Raw genomic sequence first — 22792 nt, 5'->3', positions numbered from 1 at the left:
AGTAGCCTCTTCCCTGTAGGCGGCAAATCTGTCTCAACGCGCCCAGGAATGTATTCATTCTTTCTTTCCCTGTATATGTGTGTGTGTGTGTGTGTGTGAAACTCCAGAGAAAGCTAGATCTACCTCAGATTCTACCTTTACTCTTTTCTGTCTCCCATGTGAACAAGAATACTGATCGGTTTAAAGACTCAAATGCATCCCGTTTCCCCTACATCTGACTCATGCTTGCAGGAATGCAGCTGTATTGTGGATCTCTGTTCTGCTCATTACAAAACCTTCTTCTTGCACACTATGACCTGAAAGCCTTGATTAGACACTATCCCCTGACACATAAAACAAGTCCATGCACCTCACCTTCAAACTGCTTATACACAAATTAACCTGTAATTCTTGGCAAAGATGCTTCAGATTGAATGTAATAACTTATATAACTTGTAAGCAAGGAGGGGGGTTCCTTATAGGCGATGTATGCTCTATCCTGCATTCTCTGTTCATCTCTCCATTGCTGATGGGAATGCAGCTCCTCGTTGCCCGAGTCTGTTCTGACTTGCCCAAGCTGGAATGCGGCAGCCATCTAATGTACTTTTATGTCCCAGCAAATTGACAATGAAGAGTAGCATTATTTTACAGAATACATTTTACATTCCCAGTTTGGATGCAAATTTGAGGCTTCGCCATTGGAATATGAATAGGCTTTATTCGCTCAGTGCTGACTCTGAATGTGATTTGTCCGAGAGGAGGTGTGTGCATGTGTGTGTGTGTGTGTGTATGTGTGTATAGAGACGAATAAGATTTGTTTGTCACCTTCCAGGAAGAATTTTCGTTATAGTAGGTTGTATTTCCAGAATGTTAAATGCAAGGTTTCACCGAATCACTCTTTTAAAGATGGGAAAATGTGATACTCTTCAGTCTTCACTCTTGTTTTGTTGTTCATTTTTAGCAAATTGCATGTTGTAGATATTATTCTAGTGGACTAAGGTACATTATTTATCATTTTTGGACTTATGCAGACTCAGAAATTGTCCCACTAAAATTCATGCTGCATACAGGCCTCAGCCACCTTTACACAAACTGAGGCCCGAACCCGGCTCGTACCCGAGATCGTTTGACCCGACCTGTTATATTTTAACCCAAACCCAAAATCTGTCACTGTAGAGATGTACCTGTATTCTTGCTATCATAAGCCAAGACAGATTTGTTAGACCTACACTGCACATAACCGCTGAACTATTTATTGGTTGAATGACAAGATCATATCTTAGGACATTTAAAAAGAACCTTAGGCTAAGTAGAAAAGACACACAGATGCCGTTTGACATGCTATCGCGCTTTATTTCATTCATATAGTTTGCACTCAGTAATGTATCATATCATACAATGTTTTAAAACATACATACACGTATCAAATAATATAAAATGTAGTGTTATAGATTATAGTAGCCTACCCTTGACAAAGCTGATTTCTGAGAGACGCGAGAGAAATGGCTATGCAGACAGCGCAAGGCTGTGCACAGTTTACAGTTAGCAACTTCACACACACATTATTGCATATTTTAGAGGCTTGTGTATAATTTTGTGTTATCCCCTAACTCACCTGTTATTCTGTAGAATTTGTTGTGCAGCTTTCCCTGCATCATTTGGCACTGTAATAAGTTTTCCCTCAGTAATTGTTTGCCTTATCGCACTCGTAGTTAAAGGCTTGAGTGCCGTACTGTGTTGCGACTGAAAGATCGTGCAAAACAGTTAATATATAAATTATAAATGTGCTCCCACTCTCACGTGATCTTTAGGCCACAACCAAGCAGCAACCACCCGGAAGTGACTTAAACTGTAATTCATCGGCTGGCCGCTAGGGACAAGCTCCAAATGAGAGCAGAATCTCATTGAGCCCCATGTTAAAATGGCCGACATTACAGCAGAAAAAAACATGTTTACTGCCTGGTTCAAATTGTGGCTTTGGTCTATACAGCTAATTTTGCCCTTCATGACAACTGTGAGGGGGGTGAATTTTTTTATAGCTCATCCGTTTAAATTATATTAAGCCTTAAAGTGCTGCATAATTAAGGCCGTGGCTACTTGAGTGACAGGTGTACAACCGCTGCTGTCACCACTAGCCGTTTGTCTGCTGCCGTCACATCACCTCAGCTCCACCCACGTCCCGTCTCTTTGCCCATTTTCTGCCAAGATGGCAGCGGCTGGCTTTAGGTTTCAAAAATGCTCTTTAGAAACCTACGGGTGACGTCACAGACACTACGTCCATATTTTTTTTTTACAGTCTATGGCCACAACACAGAAGACTGCACATATATAATAGCCTATATAGTTTTTCTCAGTTACAGACTGTGTTGCCAAGTCCGTGGTTTTCCATTTACTGTGGGACCCCCAGAAATGCAATTTGGCTAGTTTTGGACTAGTTTTGAGTAGCAATTAGGCGGGTTTTGTTGTGAAAATCTGGCAACCCTGGTTGCTGGCCCAAATCCGAAGCTATTTATGAAACCTTAACCTGAACCTGACTCAATCCAGCAGTACTTCGGGACCCGTCAGGCTCAGGTCGGGTAGCGGTATATCCAGTGTGAATGGATAGAGGTTTGTTAACTGAAATGTTTGTTTTTAATTCACCAAATTCTAAAAACATTGATTGATAATTCCAAATGCTTTCTGTCATTTCTTGCTTTTCTTTTCTGTACAAATCCTTTTAATAAACTGAATAAAAAGGAAAAAAAAAAATTCTTTGGGGAAAGAAATGAGATTCTAAATGTAATTCAGTGAAATAATTGGAAATTGTTGATTAAATCAGGTGAACAAATCACAAGCACGCAGTGTCTGTTGCTTTTTTACATCGTGAGTGCAGAATTTAAATAAAATGCTTGCACAATCGTCAGAGCGACATATATGATTATTTGCAGCACAACCTCAGTATATATTACTTGCGTAGCTAAATGCGGATAACAAAAGCGCATTTGGTCACAATCTAACTGAGACCACCACCAAATTTGCTTTCAGTGATTCGATCACAATTCGATCTGTTCATGTATTCAAGCGTGATCCGATCGTTATTCAATCACCAAAGACGCATGTTAATCTAGGTGTAAATGGTTCCATAGTTTTTACGCTTGTATACGTGCAGTAATGTGCCCTTTCATACTTTCTTGCGTTCTTTCATGGAGGAACACATTGAATACATATATTTTCCATCCCGCCTCGTGTGTTTTGCGAGAATGCCCTGAGCATCTCATGTGCACGGTCCCCTTCATTAGACATGAGAAACCAGTGCTTTTCCGCCCCTCTTCCTGACACGCTGTAATTAAAAGCTGGGTAATAACAGTGGAGGGCTGGCATCCCAGCGGGCCATCATCAAAATGCTCTTTTCTCTCAGCCTCACTTTTGGCCCAATCAACACATTAGTACCATCTCACTGACTCCCTGGCTCACCGCGGGTGCTTCAGACCATCAGCAAACTCCTAAAGTCTACTTGTTCTGCCTGCTAAGGTCTGTCTTGAGCGGAGACTGACAAAATGCCCTCCAAAAACACATTTTGTTGCTGAGAAAGTAGTTGTGTTTGCTTTGAGACATTTTTGCATGATTATCCGCCTGCCGTTGAGAGGCGCACATATTTATAGGAGTCAGAGCATGTTTAAGGGTTGACGACCAGGCGTCCCCATGCAAGGCAGAACGACTTGCCAAAAGCACTCCACCCACTTTTAGAGTTGCCTTCCTTGAGCTTGTGCATGCCTGTACCGTGAGCTAAATTCCTGGTGTTCTGTGAAACTCTTTGGAACCCTCGTCACCGTCACTATGGTAACTTAAACCTTGCCAAGGAAAGAACAGCTGGAGGGCCTGATTAGAACAGAGTGCAGCCCTCTGTGGACGAGACTGTGCACGCTCCACACAGGTTGCAGGTTGAAGCGCTGTCCTCAGAAATGCAGCTTCGCTCAGAGCCACAGGAATTTGTGGGCCTTGTTTAATTCGACGCTCATGTGAAGGAGAATATTTTAACAGCATCTTCACATCCTAGGGTGTATTGCATAATTAAATCCAGAATTTATTGCTTTTTCACTGCTAGAAGCTAAAGCATATCAGTTAAGAAGAAAAGTTTTGATCAGTGTGGGAGCTGGACAGCCAGAACTGATCCAAGTAGTAATAAAGCCAAGTGCCTTGTGGGATAGGACAGAAAGCAATTCTCCATGAACTCAGGGTAGTGCAGAATAGGATTCGAACACCATAAAGTCAATATTCAGAGTCTATATTTGATCTAGAAGCCTTGTTATTTTTGTGAATAGATACTTTTTGGTTCTCTTCGTTCTTTGTTTTTTGTTTTTTTTTCTGCATTTTAAATGTTCCCAGTTATGAACTGCGGGCAAGATCAACCACAGTGATCATTGGAGAGCTAAAAACTATAGTATTTAGTATTTAAAGGTGATTTGTGCCGTTTTACCAATGTTAAAATACTTTCTCAACTTGGTAATCAGAGAAAACTATAAGTAGACTGTCGATTTTTTTCTGAAATGTGTAAACACAGGAACTTTAGTTCAACAATTTGTTATTATTATGGCTCAAAAAGTCATATTTGAAATTCGGTTCAGTGAATGAATTAAACATTACATTTTTGTAGAAATGACTGATTTTACCTTTAAACGGCTTTAATTGTATTTAGCTTATCTGTCTGCATTGCATTGAAGGAGACTACAAATGTAATGAGATTTAATAAGAACAAAACTAAGCAGGCATATTGATTTAATTTCATATTTTAGTTCTCAAAACTGTTCATCAGTAGAGGTAATTTTTGAAGTTGTCAATCATTTTAATCTATTGTTCCTTTTGTAGTAATGGACAGAAAGGGAATTAAAGTTTTGTTGGAGTTCTAAAATTTTGTCAGACCTTTTCATGGATTGACCTTGTTTTTTTGTGCCCAACACCTGCCAATGCCTGACAATGTCATAACACTCTCTCAGATCTTTTCATTTCACTGGTACCTGCAGAAATAATGAGACTCTGATTAGGGTGCCGAGCATGTCTAGATTAAACAGAACCCTGTGAGTGTCGTGCAAAAAAGGGTCAATGGAAACTAATTTGGACTGTAAGACAAAACATGTCTGGGCGGGGTGAGGGGAATATGTGGATGATTCACTCAAAAATTAAAGTTCTGTCATCATTTACTCACTCTCAAGTGGTTCCAAACTCATATGTAGAGGAAGAACCTGTACACAGAAGAAGATATTTTGAAGAATGTGGGTAACTAAACAGTTGACGGTAGCCTTTGACTTCCAAAAAATGGAAAGAATACAGAAGTCATTGGAAACGGTCATCTGTTTGATTTACCTACATTCTTCAAAATATATTCTTCTGTGTTCAGCAGAAGAAAAACATACAGGTTTGGAGCAACTTGAGGGTGAGTAAATGACAGATTTACAGACTTTCGTTCATCTTCGGAACACAAATGAAGATCTTTTTGATGAAATCTGAGAGCTTTCTGTCCCTCTATATAGACAGCTACGCAACTACCACTTTGACGCTTCAAAAATGAAGAGATTGTAAAATGAATCCATATGAATTCAGCGGATTTGTCCAAATTTTCTGAAGAGACTTTGCTTTACACAATGAACAGATTGAATTTAGGATTTTAAACATAAGCTCAACCTCACTTGCTTGAAGCATGAGAACAAACCTCATTGGTTCTTGCGTAACATGAAGATGAACCTCATGGTTCTCGCATACGTCAAGCAAACATCCTTGAGCTTCCGTTTACCACAACTGATGTGTGAGTTGATGAAAGTTTATATGTGAATAAAAGCCTAGATTCAATCTGTTCATCATATAAAGCAATCAAGTCTCTTCAGAAAATTTGAAACCGCTAAATTCATATGGATTCGTTTTACGAACTCTTTATGAACTTTTTGAAGCATCAAAGTGTCAGTTGCGTAGCTGTCTATGAAGTGACAGAAAGATCTTCATTTGTGTTCCGAAGATGAACAAAGGTCTTACGACATGAGGGTGAGTAATAAATGACAGAACTTTCATTTTTAGTCGGACTATCCCTTTTATGCATGACTTTACATTGTGCAAACATGCATTTTCATTGATTGCCACTGCTCTTAACAGAATGTGTTTAGCTTTTTATGTTAATAGATGATAGACGTTGCAAATCCTAACACCCACCAAAACATGGTATGGAAACTGAGATAGATGGTGCCAAGATGGTGAAAAGCTTTGTGAGAATACTTATCCAGCCCATTATTTTCACCCACGATCCTAAAACAGAGCTGAAAAATGATGCATCAGTCCCACAGATGAGATTTTATAGGGTCTAAGTGTGATAAAACACCTCACTGCATGAATGCTAAAAGACCACCAGACAACAACAAAATAGTGTCACACTCATCCATGGTGGCCATAATATGAGAACACAGCAGACAGCCGAGATGATACTAAAATAAAACTAGTGCTAATGTAACAGGAAAAAAAGAAAGGTGTGAAGAAAAATCTAGAGAAATAATTTCCAGTGAAGGCTGGCTAAAAGAAATGCTATAGTTACTTTGGTTCAAAGGGACCAGTTTCAAAAGAAGCATTGTTATAGATGACCACATAGCGGGAGCAAGTCTTGGGTGATATTCATAAAGAATTTCTGAAACATTCCTTGTCCAGGTGTGTAAAACTCCCTTTTAAGGCCACTTTTGGTATTATTACTAGTTCCAGGAAGCAATTGGAGTGAGCACTGGATTATATAGTATGCTTTAACAGGAACCCCAGTAGACCTAGAGAAGTGACTTCTGCGATATCTGTGTTATGGGATTATCTGTCTAATCCTGTCAGAGCTTCAACCAAGTTTACTTCAACAGTAATTTAAGAAGAGATGAGCCCAGATCAGCCCTCAAAGTCTATTTTTCCCCTTTTCATGCTTTCTCCCCCATCCTATTCCCATTTTCCTCCACATCACTCAAGACTGAAAGAACCTATTTTTGTTCCCAAGTGTAGAGTATGCTTTACAAGTTCACTATGATATGTTGCTTTTTAAAGATCAGAAAAATACATGTTACATGTGTCATTTATCTGAGAGGATCATTTAAATTGTATGCTTGTTCATTTACATTTAACAGCCCACAGCTGGGATATGGGACTCAAGCTGTGTGTCACGGAAGAGTCAATGAACAAAAGAGGTATTATCATACGATCTTAAATGAACGCTTGTTGGAATTGTTATACGGATGCTTGATTTGATTTTAGCCTGCTTGAAGCAAACTTTCAGCAGCTGTTGTTTGTGACATGTTTGAGCAATGTTAATTTTTAGAGCTTTTTGCTTTAACCATAGCTTTTATCTATTTGCAAAAATATACTTTTAATTTAGCCTTTTTTTGTCAAGTTATGAGTTAATTTTAGTCCGTTTTAACTAAAATGGCATATGCTTTTAGTCTACGTCGGTTGTTTAAATTTTAGACAACATTTTAGTTGACAAGGGCAAAACTTGGTCAGATATTCACATTAAAATGGCATTTATTTGATTGAAAATACACTAAAAATAAGTTAAAATAACCGTTTTCTATTTTAAGATATATTTTATAATGCAGTTTATTCCTGTGATGTCAGAGCTGAATTTTCAGCATCATTACTCCAGTCTTCAGTGTCACATGATCCTTCAAAAATCATTCTAATATGATGATTTGATGCTCAAGAAATCAATATACATTTATCATGTGTATATATATATATGACATGCTCATATGCAGGGTAAAATTATTAATGTATTTTTTTTTTTTTTTAATTTGTTAACGGTAATAAAGACAAGATAAAAAATGTGCTTCATGACAAATAATTAACACATAATATATATATATATACATATATATATATATATATATATATATATATATATATATATATATATATATATATATATATATATATATATATATATATATATATATATATATATATATATATATATATATATATATATATATATATATATATATATATATATATATATATATATATATATATATATATATATATATATATATATATATATATATGTATATGTATATATATATATATATATATATATATATATATATATATATATATAATATGTGTTAATTATTTGTCATGAAGCACATTTTTTATCTTGTCTTTATTACCGTTAACAAATTAAAAAAAAAAAAAAATACATTAATAATTTTACCCTGCATATGAGCATGTCATACTCAGTAGCAGCTTTTTCATTACAGACTCAAATAATTTAATAATATTAGATTTGGTTGACGAATGAAATGATTTAGCATCACAGAATACAATGGAGAATAAAACTCTGAAGGTCAGTCTAGCTAAATTGATGGTTTTTAATCTTTTCCAGTCTATTTTTGAATTGTTCCTTATCTGCATGAAACATTAGCTTCAGAGTGAGGCTGTGAAAATATGATCCTCCAGCCCCTGGCTTAACATATTTATTTCATGCCAAAGGTTGGATAAAGCTGGCGGGAAAAATAAATTATAAATCTACCTCCGATTTTTTTTCTTTTTTCTTTTCTGTGGTGTCAAACTCAGTGCTTTATCTGGGAATGGAGTGACAAAGCCAGCAGACGTACAGTCTCCCACGCTAGATTTATCACCATGGAAAAGATATGTATAGAGAGAGATGCATATTTTCCATTTCAGAAGTAGATAAGAGAAGCTTGCTTTCTGTGCTTGCCGTGATGGAAAGCTGACAGCCATACCTTGTCTAAAATGACCTGCTCCTCTGTTGGACTGGCACTTTAAAATTACATATGCTCTGATCTATAGTAGTAAATTTAAACATGTAACGGTCTTGTGATGCATAATATGAGTTACAGTGCATAGATGTCCACTATCTGCCTTCATCGTGGGTAGAATGTTCTGGAATACTGATACATTTATTTTCTTTGGGCACAAAATGGCGACGGCAGCATTGACAGGGTTATCATTTTCCTTCTGCTTTAATAGCCGTCAGCACTTCCTAAAACATCTCCACGATAAATAAGTATTGAGGGGTGGAGACATTTGCTGGGAGTGAGAGAGAGACTTTGACAGGCCCATTGCTGATGATGATTTAAATGGCTAATGCAATCTGCCTCTAAAATGGAGGCCTGTCCCTAGGCAGACAGTTCAGACGTGTCTATGACAAGAAATGACTGGGATATTACAAAAGCCTCTGAACCAGAACCAGCAGCCGCCATTTAGCGAGGCAGGGAGCCGGGCGATGAGTGACAGCTGAAAATGTTGACACAAGCCTTCCGAATGGCCCTTCGAACAAATTAGTTTGGCGCGACATAATTGACACAAGAAGGGGGCTTATAGCAGGAATAAATATTTGCGGGGGTAAATATCTTTGTTGTAAAGAACCACAGGCAACATCAGTCATTTGAACTGAGGCCAGTACATCTTTGTGTTTTTGATTTGAATTTCCAGAAACCAACTTTGAAAGTTTGGCAACTGAAAGTACAATGCAGAAAAATGTAAGCCATTTATCCAATGATAAACACAATCTCAAAGCAACAGATGTATTTTTGACGTAGTATAAAATCTCAGATTTGCTTGTCTGAACAGCACGAAAGTTGTCAAACAAGTATCAAGTTGTCATTTCCGTGAGATCAAGCACTTAAGTACGGTGGTCGAGAGAGCTCAACGTGCTGCAACTGAAGAAAACACATGCAAATAGAAAAAACACCAGCAAATTAAGAAAACATCTTTATCATTTTGACAGCCCATGTGCTGCAAATACTAACAACTCAACCAAATACAGAAACGCACTGCAAATTATCACAACTGGACCAAATGTGACCCTCACAAAACCAGCCATAAGGGTCAATTTTCTAAAATTTATACAGCTTTCTACATCTGAAAGATGAATAAATAAGCTTTCCATTGATGCATGGTTAGTTTGGAAAAGAAAATATAAATATTGAGAACATCGCCTTTATAGTTGTCCAAATGAAGTCCTTAGCAATACATATCCACTCACAAAAATATTTTTTTTTTATATATTTACAGGAGGAAATTTACAAAATATCTTTATGGAACATAATCTTTACTTAATATCCCAATGATTTTTGGCATAAAAGAAAAATCGATAATTTTGATCCATACATTGTATTGTTGGCTACTGCTACAAATATACCCATGCGACTTATGACTGGTTTTGTGGTCCAGGGTCACAAATACAGAAACGTGCTGCACAACTCAACCAAATTCAGAAAGACACTGCAAATACTTACTACTTTAACATCCTGATCATATGTGCATTGTAAGTAATTGCAGTGTGCTTCTGTATTTGGTTGCAGCGCGTTTCTGTTTCTGTATTTGGTTGAGGAAATTTGCAGTGTGTTTCTGTATTTGGTTGGGTTGTGAGTATTTGCAGCAGTTGTTGTCAAACTGATGGAGACGTTTTCTTATTTTGCTGGTGTTTTTTCTATTTGCATGTGTTTTCTTCAGTTGCAGCAAGTTGAGCTCTCTTAATTATTAGAGCCAGCTTTATTAAGCATGGCAAATTAGCTTGAGACCGCAATCCCATAAAATTGCTGATGGAAGTGTAAAATTCTGGGGGTTATTTACTGACAATGCACACATTAAAGAACACGGACACAGCCATATCATTTCCATAATGACCAATGCCTTCTAGTCTATCAGGAGCAACGCAAGTTCGTGTAGGGTTGCGAACAAGCAGAGCCAAACAGATGCGTGTGATCTAACAACAAGGGCGCTTTTTTGCGGTGTTAAATAATGGCGCAAATACCAGTAAACTGACTAGAGCAAACTGTGCCTAAATTCACTAGCAGCATTTAAAATGACTGATTTTAGTTTTTAATGTTTTATTTTAAAATAATTTAGACAAAATAGCATATAATTTTAATATCATCAATTTACTGGTCATCCACCATAACATAAATATAAAATAAAAGTCACCTTATTATCAGTATCAGCCAGAATTGCATCCCTACCACACCATCTACATACAGTATAAGTTTTAGTATACGAGCACATCAAAATCAAATCTGAATCATCAGTTATCAACTGTTGTAAATTTATTGTAATTAATCAGTATTGGCCAATATTGTTTAATTTATTGTATATGCTCATTTCTCCTATTTTTACTTTTGCATTTGTTGTCATTTAATTCTCATTTAAAGTTAATCCTTAAACTAATAATTGAATAACATTTCAATGTAATCTTTAGCACATCTCGAAATGAATATCCATTAATTTCCTACTGAACATTATAATGTTGTGATGCCTAAATTCATTTAAAACAATTGATTTTAGTTTCTAAATAAATTAAAAATGAAACAAATATTAATTATAGAATAATAATCGGCTTATCAGTATCGGCCAGGATTTGTATAATTAGCACATCCCTAGGTATGTAAGTTTTAGTCAAGCATATCAAAATCCAGTCTAAAGTACACTGAGAAAGACCATTTTATTGAATTTCTTCCTCATATCTTGCATCATAATGGAATTTTCCGTGAGGTAGCAGAACAGAGCAGAGCGATCTGGAATGTGAGCAGGATGAGACTTGCCTTCTTTACTTTGGAATCCAACCTGCAAGAACTGACTCCATTTTACAGCGTCTGACTGAGCCGCACCTCTTCTACAAGCGGGTCTGAGACCTCAGTGCCCCATTTCAGGTTTCATTAGTGTCCTAATTATCTGTCCTCCTAATTACACCACCCCAGATTTTAAACCAAAGCTCATTTGTGTCATAGTGAGACGATTAACGCAAACCTTATAGAATATTCAACAAATCCCTAAACAACATTTCACATTCTAACCTCGCGCTCCAGACATCATTTGATGGAAGATAGTCCTGTATATGTCACTCAAAGCTCTTCATTATCATGATTATAATTGTAGAACATCATCTATGAATCCCACAATAACATGAAATCGCTCATTACACAGATACACACAGCAGAGGACTCGCAGCGTGTTTATCTAATGATCAAACCTTGTAGATCCATGTAATCTTTAGCAGAGATAAGGAAACTTAATAGGAGAGAAATTATGAGTAAATGCATGTGCAGAAAAGAGTGTGTTTGGCTGAAAATAAGTTTTTCTTCAGAAATTCAAACAAACAGCAGTTCACACTTTTCTTGCTGTATTTTTGTACCAGCAACCCATAATACAAAGATTGATGCAGGTTTATAGCGATTCAGACCACCTACGGTCATTCTGTGCAGTGCAGAGGTGGCACATGAGACGCTGGTATATTGTTATGGGGCCAGGGTTCAGGCTGTTATGTCACCGGTCTGGACTGAGGAATAACACCCGATACGTCTCCGGCTTTGTTCACAGCCTGGAGCTCTAATGAAAGTTCAGGGCTCGTCAACTCATTCATTCTCTCTCTGCGACGGCAGATCTTTCCAATAGTAATGGAGGAGAATTTAAATGTAATAGGAATGGAGTCTGTTTAAACCAAGCTTTTTGCTTTAGCTATTATCCTTGCATTGCTATTATTGGAGAAAAGTGCTAGAGATTTGCTTTGTATTACATTTTAGGGATTCTGAGCAGCTGCTAAAATGGACATCAGTGTCTTTTTTTGCTCTTAAACGATGAGAATTTTTTTTTTTATCTACTTAAGGTCAAATTGTGTATGCTATAGATATGTTTTCCTCTTTTTTTATTTAATGTTGATTATTCATAACAGGGCATTGCTGTGACATTACTTTTTTGAATGCCTCAAAAGAAGATCTGATCCCAGAAGATATGACTTTGGCTCGCAGAAAGTGCCAGAATATGGTGATTTGTGATTGGCATGTGTGCTTGCAGTTCAGTTAGTGAGAGTCACAGTAGTGCCATCTCTTGGTGTGCTTCTGAAATTGCTGTGGCACCTCTGCTTTGAAGATAATTGCTGGGGTTGTAACAAAATATTAAACAATTTAGATATCTTTACTGTTTTACTATGTAAACAGGCTATGCTATATAGGATTATGCAGATTTTTTGGGATTACATTTGTTTATGCAAATACATTGCCTTTAATTCACTCTGTTTATTCCGCATCAACCAGTTTCTTAGGGAGAAGCCATTAATAGCCTGTGGAAACCATTTTTTTTGGTAATTGTGAGTTTATATCTGACTTTATTGTGACTTTATTTCTCAAAATTGCATCTTTATATGTTGCAATTGTTATTTTATATCCTGTAATTGCAACTTTATTTCTCATAACTGTGACTGTATTTCACAGTTGTGACGTTAATTCTCATAAACTGCAAATATGTCTGATGATTATGATTTTGTAATACATAACTGTGATATTATTTCTTGTATTTGTGTCTATAATTTAGAGTTGTGATTTTATATAATTTCGACTGGGATTTTTGTCATAATTATGACTTAATTTCTTGTAATTGTGCATTTATATCTCACAATTGTGACGTTACGTCTCATAAATACAGTTTTATGTCATAATTGTGATTTTTAGATCCAGCAATTACGCTTTATATTTCTCAGAGGTGACTATTTCGCATAATTGCAACTTTCCATCTCACAAAAAAAAAGGATAGTGTTTATTTTAAACTTTCTCCCAATTACCATTTATTTTTTTTTATTCTAAGGCAGAGACGGGCTTCCATAATAACCCATATTATAGCCTAAATTCTTGTTCTGAGAACATAACCTGCCAAGTCTTTTACGCTTCTAAGGACTGAGCATCAGTCAGGTAAATTAGCTATGACTAACAATGTTTATGTAAATACTGTCTGAAGGAACTTGACTTTTTTCGAATGACAGGCAAATGGCAGCAAGCTGCTTTCCTCCACTCGTAATAAAAAAAAAATTATGAGTTAACGAGCAGAGATGAATTCTCTCCTCGCCAGTTGCCATAGCTTCAGAGCTGAAGGATTTCTCATGTTAGGGATGTTTCATAATGTGGAGTCTGGTCTAATTAGAAGCAGATAATTTCTGTTGTACTAATTGTAGTCTTTAGTAATTAGTGAAGGAGTTACTTTAGAGACAGTTGCTCAAAGATTTGTTTAATATGGTGCCCATTAACAAACTTGAAAGCGAAGTTTCTAATTAACAACTTTACAGCTTCTAATTCAAGTGCTGTCTGTGGTATCTGATATATAAGCATTCGCCTGCAATCTTTCCCATCAAGCTCACAGGTAATCAGCAACATTAATTCTGCTGTGCGCAGCGCTTTAATTGAACTATCTATTGTGCTAAGGAGATTTTTGTGAGTTTGGTTAGTGTGCCTTAGCATTCTCTCCCTCACCTGAGCAAAGACATCTGTTATACAATAAACATAGTAACATAATGTCTTGCATGCGATCAATTAGTGGCTGCCCACATGTCTGTAAATATGCTAAATGTGCCTTGTAGAGCAATTATATAAACTGCATACTGCTTTATTTTAAAAATGCGTGAAACCATCTGCATTATGCGACGATAAACATTTCAAACAGTTGTTATATTATTTATCTTTAAAAAGCCTGTTTAATCCAGCAATTGGTATTTAGGTGTCATTTTAGAAACAAATATGGTTTGTAAGGGTGAAATTAGGATAGAATACGCCACTGCTACGTTTACATTATGCCTCTACTATCGTTTTGCTTTTTATAGAAACATAATTTAGTTGGATAATCAATCCCATCCAGCTCATCCAACACGAGCTGCAGAGTCGCAGGACTTTGAGTTCACTGATCACTTGACGAGAATAAGAGATGACGAGATGACTGACAAGACCATGGCGGAGGATTCGATGCACAACAGAGCCTAAGCGTCTGACAAATGTCTTATCTTGTAGAATGCCTGCTCCACATCGCCGCTCCCTGTTCACAGAGTACGTGCAATTACAAAAGCAAAATGCAAGCGCTCATTCAAACACGATTTCAATACCCCGCATTTTAAAAGCGGCTCCCTGATTTCTCAATATGAAAATTATCTTGTGTAGTTGTCACCATTGCTTAGCTCTGTATCAAGCTTGAAGCAAAATTTGGTTTATTTGCACTTTGAATATTGAGAGAGTACTTTATGGTTGCACTTAGTCTCTTAGACTAAGAGAAAAGTGTTATTTTCATTTATACTGTTTTTTTTTTGCTATCATCAATTTGTGGAGTTCAGTTAAGAGGTCAGTCAGTTGAGTTTGTGGCAAAACCTTTTACAGTGCTCGAGTACTGTTGTCTTTTTACTGCATATGATAATTCATACTCAGAATGTAGAACTGAAATGACATTCATTACAAGATGATTAGTTAAAACATTTCAAATGCACCTGCAGATTGATGAATTTCAACATTGAGGATTTCTTAAAAATACTTCTCGTGTCTTGTCTCGTGAGCTAACTGTCTCGTCACACCCTTAATATACAAAACCGATCAAAGGGTTGTTTTTTTGTTGTTGTTGTTTTAAAGAAATGTATCATTTTATTCAGCAAGGGCACATGAAATTGATCAAAAGGGACAGTGAAAAATGTTAAGCAGCACAACTATTTTCAATTGTGATGATAATAAGAAGATAATAACAAATCAGCATATTGGAATAATTTCCAAAGGATCATGTGACACTTTAGACTAGAGAAATGACTGCTGAAATTCAGAATAAATGACATTTTAAAATATATTAAAATAGAAAACTGCATTCTCTGTAAAGCTGCTTGGAAACGACATCTATTGTGAAAAGCGCTATACAAATAAATGTGAATTGAATGTGAATGATTTTAAATTGTAATATTATTTCTGTTTCTACTGTATTTTGTCCATATAAATACACACTGTAAAAAAAAAAATCCCAGTAAAATTTACGGTTAAAAAACGGCAGCTGTGGTTGCCAGAACTTTACAGTAAAAAAATACAGTAGCAACGTAAAAAATAATCTGTTACATTTACGGTAAAATAACGTATTTCATTAACTGATATAATGTTAATTTACCAACCTAATGAAGTACTAATATCTGTTTTGTACCTTTATAATACACTGACAGTCACCAAACACAGTGGTGATAAGAGTCACATGATGAATCAAAGTTCATCACAAGCAGATTTTCAACAAGCTGAGGAGGACAACACTAACATATAGAAGGTGCACACAGTGTCATTCACACACACTAAACACCATCATGGTAACATGCATGAAATTTAAAAAATGCAATAAACATTAATTTAACAGCATTAGATGTAACATAAAAACCTAAAATACATAACTGATTAGAAAAAAATGAGTTATTTCAACAAAAATATATCAAGTGTCACGCAGGGAATTGTGGGAATGTCAATTTACGTTTTTTCACTGTAAATTTTACAATGAATTTGTATTTTTCACTTCCAAAAACTGTGAATTTAACGGTATTTTACCGTAAAATTACATACCGTTAGATCTATTACAGTTATTCACCGTATATAGTACGGAAATGTTTTTGTAAACCAATTGACAGTTTTTCACCGCAGCATTTTTACAGTCTTTTACTGTCTTTTACTTTTACAAGTGACAAAAACAAATGAACAACTCAAAAACATTAAAAATCTTACTGACCTCAGACTTGAATGGTAGTGTAAAGAATGGAATAAATGGGTCAGTTCATCCAAAGTGAAAATTTCATCATTTGTTCACCTTCATTTCATTCCAAACATGTATGACTTACTTTCTTCTGTGGAACACAAAATAATAAAATAAAATTGGACCCCATTGACTTGGATTTTATCTCCCATAATATTGTTTTTTTTTTTCATTTCACATAGGAAAGAATGTCATACAGGTTCATTTTGGTTCCTTTTAGTAAGACCTTCACTGACCAAGAACTGTGTTCTAGTTGTGTACTTCAGATTTTGGCAAATGAAGTAGAAAATGTATATACTGTGCACAGTACATACTGCAAAATATATTCCACATCATGTGTTAATATTTCATTTTGGACATACGTCAGGACACTATCGTCATACCTTAGCACTGCACACTGTCTGTGTGATTAGATCCTACACCAGCCTGCACTTCCTCCTGCTCTATTTATTGCTCTCAGCTTGCCTCTCGTCTTCGGTGGTGAAGCTCAGAGAAACTCAGCCAGCACGCCTCCAAAAACACCAGAGGAGATTAGCCTCCATTTACTCCTCAATCAGCTCCCACTTTGTCCGGACTCTGACATGTAATTTGATTTCATCTTTGCCTCACGCTGGCGAGTTTGCACCTGAAGCCTGCCTCCAATTAAGATGGAGGTGCCGGGGATGCGTCGAGTAAGCAGACTGAGAATTATGGGATTTCACAGCGTGTTCCAGCTTGGCTAAAATCCCTTCCTCTCTACAATTATCAGAAAAGAGCACCGCCACCTTGTTCATCTGCTTGATAGTGGCACTTTTCAGCACACAGTGTTAATGAGAGCGCATGAATAAAGAATAAGATGGATGCCACTAATCCTGACAAAAAAAAAGTAATCAGCTATTCAGGAGCGAGAGGGAGACAGAGAGAGAATCTCTTGATTGCTCTTGCCTGCAATCAACAAAAACACAGAGATGCCAGTGAGTCAGATATTGAGTGATTGTTCTGGACCGGCTCCTAATGAGAGATTTTTTTTTTTTTTTCACTCCCTGCAGAAACCGAGAGATGCCAGAACAAAAGAGGGAGGATGTGTTGTTAAGACCACTTAGTTGGAGAGATGCTGCATGCCTTTGTGTAAAAGATATTTATGTTGTCTTTCACGGCGTGTCTAATAAAGTAGTGAGCTAATCTGACCTAGAAGATTTTTCTTTTGCATATTTCGTCTCACTCAAAGCATGCATGTACCAGTTTCAGTTCTTTGATTGGAGAAAGGGTCTGTCTGTGAGATGTGAGATCTGTCTGATTTAGAGATTAACCCTTGTGAGCTGCAGGGACTTTGCGAGTCTCTAAAACTTTGGGAGATAGCTTGTGCACTTCCTAGGGCAAGAGAAATGATATAACACAATATAACGGAGTTCATTTTTTTTTTTCTCAGTTCATATCACTGTGTTCCATTGCATGTTCCAGACAGATCTGTCAGTGCATTAGTGGTGGGGATTTTTCAGTGAGTCTTTCTGCAGGTTATAGTTATGCCAAGAGCTGGTGACAAGTGACTTTCTTTTTGAGTGAATCTTTGAGTCATTCACTATCGCTTTTTGAGTCATTCACTGAATCATTCGCTGCATCAGTTAGTTTTAGATTAATTCAGAAACTAAACATCTCTCTCTCTCTATTTTTTTTTTGTTTGTTTTGCATGATGACACTACTGTTAATTCTGCTGTGGTTTTTGGTGTAGAAAAATAGACATTTAATGGCAATATTATATTTAAAATATTTTTATTTAAACTCAGTATTTTTCAACACACAAACTCACTTTATTCAACTATTCTCGTAATTCTGCAATTTTAACTTATTTTTAATACAACACATTTATTCATATCCATTTATTTTTTTCCATATATTAGGGGTTTAATGGTACACGTATTTGTACCAAACCGTTTCGGGGCTTTCAGTACAGTGTATGTGTACCGATTGCATTACATTGCAACATTGTAGCCTAACCACCATTAACCACCAATAGTCACAATAAGCTCTGCAGCACGAATAAACACGATCATCTCTTCCTCACTAGTTACAGAAAAAACTTAAATGAATATCTGTAGGTATGTTGAAAGATACAGAACAACTTACTGAAATGTATAATATCTTGAATAATTGCTCAATCAGTGTTTTAACCGCAGGAAGGCATCAATAAAACAGCTTGTAAGCAATATAGCATTTGCCTCAGAAAAGCCATTCAGTATCCACAGCTTGTTAGTTCACCAGAGAAATTAACTTTCCCTTAATATATGCACTGTATTAGCCTATATATTCATTAGATTTAACTTAACCTGTTAGTGATGTCTGTGCATAAATGACAAATACTGTGCATAAATGATTATATTTCAACTACGAGTAAAAAAGTAAGGGCTCCCTGTATAGTTTATAGCATTAGCAAAGATCATTTTTTTATCCTTAAGAAACTTTTAGTTATAATTTAATTTAATATATTTAAAGACTAAACCATAATTTGTTCAGTAAACCACTGTTTAATAAAAATGAAAAAAAAAAGCAATTTTATGTTTAGTTTTCACCCCACCTGCTGTACCGAACCCGTACCGAACCGTGACTTTAAAACTGAGGTATGTACCGTTATGTACGAGTTTTGTGTACCGTTACACCCCTATATATTATATATATATATATATATATATATATATATATATATATATATATATATATATATATATATATATATATATATATATATATATATATATATATATATATATATATATATATATATATATATATATATATATATATATATATACACACACATTACATATATACAAAAGTATTTACTTACTTTTTGTAATTTTTTGTATATTATTGTTTGTATATCACATCCATCAAGTGACTTTCTTTGAGAGTGAATCTTAGAGTCATTCACTCAAGTGATTCTTTTTGTGTGATTCACTGAATCAGTTAGTTTCAGATTAATTCAGGAACTAAACATCTCTCTTTTTTTACGTGGTGACATTACTGGTAATTCTGCTGTGGATTTTATCATTTTATTTTTTTTGGTGGAGCAAAAAATAGACAGTTACTGACAATATTTTATTTAAAATATTTATATTTAAACTCAGTATTAACTTTATTCAACTATTCTTGCAATTCTGATAATTTATTTATAATACAATATATTCATATACATTTAATTATATATTTGTTGTCATTTTATATATATATATATATATATATGTGTGTATGTATACACACACACACACACACACACACAAACACAGTGAATATATATATATATATATATATATATATATATATATATATATATATATATATATATATATATATATATATATATATATATATATATTGTACCCGTGCTATATTCAATTGTATCAGTACAATTACACAAAAACTTATTTGCTCTCGAAAGATAAAGCATTGTGGGATTTATGAGTGGTGGTGAAAACCTCCTTGAAAGCTTTGCCTCACGTTCCAAAAGCTTATTTAAGGGACATTTAGTTCCGGGTTACTGTCCTTTTTGGTGTGTGAAGAGCAGGATTATGTTACCTATCTGTACTGTGAAGGAAGGACAAAATTAGGTCCCTTTCTGGCACTTGATGCTCCCCCCCTCATATGGCGACTTTTTGCTAGCGTTGCAGAAAATTGGATTCTCTGCAACTTTTGAAAGGTACAAATTCTACGTGTTCTTGGTTTGCCTCATAAGACTAGAGAGAGAGAGAGAGAGAGAGAGTGAGTTCTTAGGAGGTGTTTTCCCCAGGCTGCGGGAGACACATAAAAACGAATGATGGCAATATTAGCTCGGCAACCGGGCTGATGTTATTGCGTTTTTATGCGCCAGGGGAAATCACCTTGTCTGTGGCAGCAGAAAATGATTATTGAGAGCTAATAGGGTGAAATGTTTAATATAAAGGATAGAACAGACGAAATCATTCACTGCTCCATGGGGAGCAAATTAAGAAGGGGAGATTGTGAAGGTGTGCGACAATGCGGTAGAAAGATGGTGCTTATTACTGCGGCGGCAGTTGGATGTTGCACCTTTACAGGAGCACAAAGCACAGAGCAGCACTTCAGAGACCAACCGGCCATGTCCTTCACTTCTTTTGTTGGGTTAAAAAAAGCCAGGCAACCTTACAGTTAGGCTTGTTTACAGGAGAATTTGATGTAATTGTTTCAATCCCTTGAGGAGCTACAGAGGTCAGGAAGTTTCTTTAAAATAGATGAAGCCATTTTATCAGAAATACAAGCGTGTGAGCCAAATATAATTTTTTATGGCTTATATCTTCCATAATAATGCCCCGTTACAAGCCTATTCCAAATAATATGCCTGTAAATATATAGACAAACATCTGTTTCAGTAAGAGAACTGCATAAAATAGCACATATAGAACTCTGCTAATGGAATTGTTCATCTGTTTGCCACCTGTTCTGTGTGGCCTTTTCACTTTCTCCATTTTTTTCCTGCTCTGTTACTTGTTTTTTGCCATTGCCATATTTTTTGTTCATTTTTTCTGCTATTTTCTCTATGTGAAGGCCTCATACTGGAATCTATTACTTTTTTCAGACTTTTCTATCTCAGACGAATGGATGCGGTATTGTCATCTTGGTCAATCTACTGTACTTTCTTCTCTATCTTTCTCCATCTCTCATCATGATATTTCTATTTTTTAGAATCCTATATCCATTTCATATTGCAGGATGCAGCGAAAAAAAAAAAAATTCTGTAATTCCTGCCATATTTTTACACCTGTGCTCTCAATATGGGTATCTTTTTTCTTTAGAGACTGAAAAACAGACTGGAATGAAATCCATTTTTTGAAGGCAGGCACTTTGATCTTGTGAAATGAGGCTTTTATTCAGAAAGGTTCAAAAATGAGCATGCAGTTAGCATATACTGAACACTACATAAGGAGTTAGTAATTTTGCAGACTTTTAAAGTAACTGAAAGATTGATAATTGAAACCTTGCTAAGTCCTGCCTCAAACATTTTACAGACCAATAGATAGCAAACGTTTCCACCCATCATTTTCTCAGTCCGTGCTCTTTAAAACCTTGTCGCCTTGTTTGTTTTTCCATTTTTCAATCTTGTTTCGGTTTTTAGTCTCAACACGTGAAAAACACACAAAACGCATCTAAAATGGGAAAGAACTTTTCGCAAAACCACAGAAAAAAAGAAGCAAGTGGATTGCTGCAATTCACAGAAACAACTGGACTCCAGGCAGCGAAAGTGGATTTGCAGTTTTCATCATTTTGTGACATTATGTTGAATTTTGAGGTAAAATCATACCCTATATATTGCATTGTTATAGATCAACAACTCAATTAAATATTTACCATATTTAATTCTGCATAATTGGATGTTTTTAAATAAACACTGACAAAAACTACACAAGTTTTAGGGCTGGACGATATGACAATATATATAACATTGATTTAGACTTGGAGCGTTCACAGGCAAATTTGCTTAATTTATTTCCCCAGTGTCGAAATCAGGCACATATAAATGTCAGGAAAAACGATTCCTGGCTGCATGTCAATATCCATGGATCACCGGATCTTTGGTACATTGTAAGGAACACTATATCAAGTCCAACCTTTAGTTTAAACTGATAATTGTTTGTTGTACTCAGTTTCCCCTATTAAATCCAGTCATACAACAGGCGACTCAGTCCGGTTGAGGGGGCGGATTCCGGCAGGAAAGTGACGTCAGTGCGAGGCTCGACCCATCAGCTTTTAAAGAATTCTGTTATGGCAAAATATCTAAAGAGTTGCTGCAATGAATTTGGAAGTTTCTCTATGAAGTTCAGAAGAAATTTTGGAGTCCTGTATTGCTGTACAATTTGATCAAAGCCACCTGGAAGATTTTAAAAGTGCATCCTGAACCCACAAGGTAAATTTGGCTGCAGTAACTAAAAACACACATATAAGTGCTCATATTCACAGATATTTTTTGATTTATGGGGGAAAGATGTCTAACATTTCCTTAATATAGCTACATAGGTCAATAACAAAGGTGACCTACTGGGAGGCTTTTCTAAAGCATCTGACAGAAAATGCCATACCTAATACATAAAACATGTGTTGCCATCAATTTCATCTTCTGTAATTTGCCTATTCTGTAATTCAAATGTCATTTCAGCCCCTAATGTTTTTGGTTCCTCGCTCAAGCATCCCATCTTATGTTTTAATGCATCGGCGCAGTCCCCTCCTGCATCCGTCCCATGGCGGATCTCATTCTTGTTGACCTTCTGTGGGAGATGCCCTCTGTCCTTCTCCCGGAGAGTAAGGTAGG

At 35.9% G+C, this 22792-nt stretch overlaps 1 protein-coding gene across 1 annotated transcript in view; it reads right to left on the bottom strand.

Annotated features, from left to right (window-relative positions):
- Nucleotides 1-22792, bottom strand: part of LOC137008798 (transmembrane and death domain protein 1-like) — a 207604-nt gene that overhangs the window by 18458 nt on the left and 166354 nt on the right. The gene's annotated exons all lie outside the window — the stretch shown is intronic.

This window comes from Chanodichthys erythropterus, chromosome 20, assembly GCF_024489055.1.
Source record: "Chanodichthys erythropterus isolate Z2021 chromosome 20, ASM2448905v1, whole genome shotgun sequence".
In the NCBI taxonomy this organism is placed as follows: Eukaryota; Metazoa; Chordata; class Actinopteri; order Cypriniformes; family Xenocyprididae; genus Chanodichthys; species Chanodichthys erythropterus.
Note: the sequence above shows the minus strand (reverse complement) of the source record. Positions and strands in the feature narration are given on the sequence as shown.